Genomic DNA, 5,228 nt, shown 5'->3' on the forward strand with positions numbered 1-5,228 from the left:
CTCCACCCTCTCCCACCCCCATTACAGGAAGTTGGAAGCTGCTTAAGGCTGGAGGGCATCAAGCTCCCTGCCAGGAAGGTGTGGTACACCTAGGTGGGCTTTTCACCTAGATTGGCCCCTCGGCCAGGTGAATTTAATTCACCCAATGGGGTCACCCAGGTTCATCTACCACACCCTCCTGAGAAATTCAAAAGGCAGGATTCCCCTTCTCCAGCAGCTTCTAGGCAGGCTGTACAGGTGAAGGTCCCTGAAGGTGCCTGTGTAAACACCTGAAGCTTCTGTTTTATAAAACTCACTTGGAGGCCGCCATCACTAACGCTGCCTCCCAGACCACCGCCTTTCCTGCAGGTCGCAGCTGCCGACCCGCCATGGCTCAGTACAAGGGCGCCGGCAGGAGGTGGGCCACGCCACGCCATGCACCTCCTGAAGCAGTGCGAGCAGGTGGAGCAGATGAAACAGCGCATCGCTGACGAGAACAGCATGAAATGCAACATCGACAAGAAGTTCTGGGCCCATTACGACGCCGTGGAGGCAGCACTCACGTCCAGTACTGTGGGTCTGGTGACCCTGAACGCCATGAAGGGCAAGCAGGAGGCACTGGTGAAGGAGCGGGAGAAGCGGCTGGCTAAGGAGGAGCAGTCGAAGGAGCTTCATTCAGCTGAAGCTGCGGGAGAAGGAGCGCAAGGAGGAGGCTAAACCGAAGATCTCCGGCCTGCCCTTCACCGTGGAGGAGATGGACAGGGAAGAGGTGGTCACCAAGACGAGGAAGCTGGGCAAGAACCCGGATGTGGACACCAGCTTCCTGCCTGATCGAGACCGGGAGGAGAAGCTGCTGCGGGAAGAGCTGCGGCAGGAGTGGGGAGCCAAGCAGGAGAATTTAAAGAGTGAGGAGATCGAAATCGCCTTCAGCTACTGGGACGGCTCTGGGCACCGGCGCGCCGTCGAGATGCAGACGGGCAGCAGCGTGCAGCAGTTGCCGGCCCGCGCAGAGCAGCTGCTGTCCGTCAAGGACCCTCACTATCCCGCACCATCGCAGCTTCTCCGACTTCATGGTCACCGAGGCCACGGGGCAAGAGTGGGCCCCCCTCTAACTTTGTTCACGACGACGTGCGGGTGCTGAGCGACGCCACTGTGGAGGAGTCGCAGCCGCACGCAGGCAGGGTGGTGCTGCGGGGCTGGTACCAAAACAAGTACATTCCCCACCCCCCCAGCCGCTGGGAGCCCCACGACCCTGAGAAGTGGGACAAATACACGATCCGGTGAACACCCGGGGGACGGGGAGGCCTGGCCTCGTCTGGCTTCCCCACCAATTCCTGCTTTCTCGTTGACAATAAAAAGTGCCCTGTCCAGAGCTGGGGCTTGTGTTGTAAAACAAATAAAACTCAGGTGCTAACTCTTGTGGCTGGGGGAAGCCACGTGGCGGCAAAACACAAGCCCACGTTATCCCAGAATCTGCTGCGCATGAAGTTCATGCAGAGAGGCCTAGACCGGGAAACCAAGCAGCAGCTGGAAGAGGAGGAAAAGATCAGTGAGGAGCACTGGTACCTGGATCTGCCGGAGCTTAAAGAGAAAGAGAGCCTCTTAGTCAAAGAGCTGAGTTTTTTGCAATGCGAAGACCTTCTCTATAGAAGAATGTCCTTCGGAGGATTTAATCCTGAAGTTGAGAAACTAATGCTGCAGATGAACTCCAAGAGCAGAGCCCAAGAAGTTGAAGATGAAATCATGGAGGTCGATGTGTCAGATGAAGACATGGCTAGAAGATACGAAAACCTGGTGGGGACTATCGGAAATAAGTTCACCAAGAAGAGACCGAGCCAATTACAACGATGATGAAAATGGGAATATGAAACAAGATGTTCTTAAACCCCAAGATTGAAGTGGCTGCCTGCAGAGGCGCCTCAGGAAGAGCAGCCTTTTGGGGAAGCTCTGCTTCTTGCGGTGTCATCTTTGGAAAATACTGTTCCCAAAACAGAAGTGTGACACACATCCTTTTGTCCGATTGGGGTTTGTTGAGAAGGGGCTTTACACTGCCTAGCTTCAAATGTACATATCATTTTCATGAAGATGTTTGTGACCTTGGATTTTTAAAAATAGAGCTCTATGAACCCTGTCCCCCCTTCCATAAATCTTACTGTTTAAAAACCTAACTTGGATCACAATCCAGGTTTCAGAGTGAATTCTTTCTCGAGCGAAGCTAAGGACTGCCAATTTCACCCCTAAGAGTCAACACTGCATGAGCACTACCCCACCCCCACCCCTCTGCTGCAGGCCCACTTCATCCATTTGACACTTGCTGCTGCACTTTCTGAACCAAAGAAGCCTCGGTGGGGTAGTGGGTCATGTATTGGGCTAACTACTAGGAGGCCATTCAAACCTGTCAGTGCCCACACCACCCACCCCTCCCAGAGGCAACAAAGGCTTCCATTACTCATACGGGAGCCCCCTCTTTGGTGCCATGGTGATTACCCACTGAGCTTAGATCCACAAGATCTGAAACTTAAAAACAGCCCCTCTGCATGTAAGAGACCAGGGGTGGAAGAGGTTCTACTCCTGTTCAACACTTGTGGAAACACAGGCAGTTCCACCCTGCTGTAAAAGTCTGTAAGTCAGCATTGAGATCCCAGTATGTATTTCCATTGTCCAAAAATGGGCTTTGAAACACACAAGGTTTGATTTACACCACAGACGAACTCAAGGGCAAGTCTTTGGTTTGTTCAGGGGAAGACTGCTTTCTCTGCCCCCCCATCCCTTGTGCCAGTTAGTATTTGCCACACAACTTCTGGCTATCAGTTCATGAAGCCTATGCAGGCCATGCATCCTAGTGTTTACTGCTGAATAAAGAAAAGGCCAGTACAACACACACACCCCCCTTTTCCAGGGAAGGTTTTCACTGGTCTCAAGGACCCCTCAAACTTTTGGAGCACCCCCTTGTGTCCCAGGGCATGCAAATAGCCAACAGGAGCATGCTAACACCGGTCAACTCCGCACCCAGGTGAGCACAGCCCCGCAAGGTTGGGCAGCCAGCTCAAGCAGAACAGGAACCTGAAACGCTGCAGCTGCACTGTCAGCCTCTGACAGCAACCCCCTCCTCTCGTACCCCAACTCCTCTTGAAGTGGAAAATAGGTTTCCCAGCACCCCAAAACTTGTTTCACTTGAGATCCCACGCTGTTTTGCAGTCCCTCTTTTCTAGCAGTGTCCGAGCCAGAACTACCTGAGATCAGCTGCGCAGTAAAAGCCCAGTTAGGTCACTTCCCCCTTGGTTGGGAGTTAAAAAACACTTCTTAAATCCCTCCCCCACCAGACTAGTTCTTCCAACCAGTAACAGCCCTTACGGCTGCCCTCCCCCATGTTGTGCCTCTGCCTGGGGAATTCCGGTTTTCCTACAAGGACCACCATTTTTAAAAGCCCCTTACAAGCTCAGTCTTCACAGTGCTTCATGAGAAACGGCAAGTCATCTGGCTTGAGTATGGGCCTTGCACCAACTGTGCACAGCCATTAACACAGGAGAGGTGGGAGGAAGGAGATCGCCCTTTTCAAAAAGGCAGCTAAGAGCAGGAGACACTTATTGGTAAGTCTGCTGAATACAGCAGACCTGAGCAAGCTAGCCAGGTGAGCTGCATGGGGGAGGCCAGGGAGGCCCAGGAGGAGGAGGAGCTTGGGGCATTCCTGGTGTTGCAGCCTTTAGCCTAAGGCGGCGGATACAAAATGGAGCCCGGTACCTCCAGGACCTTAGAAGGCTGTTATTAAAAGCCATTGCAGGGTGTGAGGAGAAAAGGCACTTTTCCTTCAGTACAGGTTGCCCCTAACGGAGGGAGAAACCCACTGGCGGTACACTTCCGCTTCACAGAGCCCGCTTTGAAATTGGAATCCGAGTGGGGATGGGGCCTTTGGAAGCTCTGCCAACAGTGGTCACAATAACCAGCTGCTTCCTAGGCAAGAAGGCTCACCAAAACTTCGGGGATTTGCAAACTACTAACCATGTGAGGCGCTTGAGAATGTGGTGGGCAAAGTTAGCAGTTCAGAGAGAACAGCTGCGGCCTCCTGTTTTACCAATTCCAGAACTCCTTTCTTTTAGGGCCACTCTGAGTCAGCATCTACTAGACCCCAGTGAGTTTTCTTTGGAAGCTGAGATTTCAAAACTTATTCAGACTGTTCGTGAAATAAGTTGGAAACCAAGGCAAAAGCGATCTGGTAGGGCCAGCTAATTAGGTAAAACCCAGGTTTTTGCAGCCAAAATTTCCTGGTGGTAGATATTTAAGGGAGGAAAGGGGTAGGGGGGCGTGGTATCCTTGTTTTTTTTCTAGCTTGGGATCTGCTGACCTGAGCTACCCATGAATGTCTCTAGGGCTTTCCTGTCCTTCCCCCAAGCCGGGAACGGACCTCCCCAACGTGGGCTTTAAATAACCACACCAGCACCCCACGACTTCCCCCCACCGCCCCCGCTTCCCTTGCCCGCCCCACTTCCCTCCCCGTTTTGCTTTCGTTTTTACGAACTAAAGCTTCGCTTTCTTATTTTCTCAGTTTCGTAGCTTAAGGGCGTTATCAGCGCCCTTTAGTTCCGGCCACGAGGCCCGCAGCTGGAGCGCACTTTTGAGGGAAAGCCAGCCCCCCTCGAGCGTCTGCAAGCCTAGCAAGCTCGGCGGAGCGCCCGGCGCGGAAACCGCCGCAGGCCCGGGACCCGCCGCTCCGCCCGGCGGCTGCCCCACAGCCACGCGGACGGGGCCGCAAGAAAGCAGCCTCGGGCCCGGCCCGCCTCCAGGCTCGCCCCCTTTTCCCACATCGCCAAGCCCGGAGCAAGCGAACACTGGCTGCGCAACCCCGCTTAGCGTCGCCGGTTCCACAAGCCCCCCGGCTTTAAGACTCCCATCTGAGAACGGGCCCTCCCGGCCTTCGCAAGAGCCTTCTTCAGCAAGGACTCCCTCCCGCATTGCTCCCCAGGACGCTTCTGCGCGGAGGGCGGCGGGCGCCGCCTTTTCACGGGGCCGAGGGCGGGGCCAGTGACGTCACTTCCGGGCGGGTCTCTTTCGAGTCCGGTCCCGTCAGCGAGGGAGGGGGGGGGAGGTGGAAAGGCCGTGCTGCGCATGCGCCCCGGGGCCGCAGCCGCCGAGCCGAGCGCTTGACTATATATGGTCAAAGCTGGGGGCGAGCCGCGCGCGGGGCCGCGCTTCCGGGTTCGGGGCGTCCGCAGCGGCAGCGCGCAGGGCAGGGCGCGAGCCGGCTCCGAGCC

General features: G+C 55.3%; 1 pseudogene; it reads left to right on the plus strand.

Moving 5' to 3' along the window:
* Window positions 1–368: 368 nt before the first annotated feature.
* On the plus strand, window positions 369–1,263 carry LOC142443747 (protein FAM50A-like; annotated as a pseudogene).
* Window positions 1,264–5,228: the final 3,965 nt, after the last annotated feature.

Source organism: Tenrec ecaudatus, chromosome 3, assembly GCF_050624435.1.
Source record: "Tenrec ecaudatus isolate mTenEca1 chromosome 3, mTenEca1.hap1, whole genome shotgun sequence".
NCBI classification, from domain to species: domain Eukaryota; kingdom Metazoa; phylum Chordata; class Mammalia; order Afrosoricida; family Tenrecidae; genus Tenrec; species Tenrec ecaudatus.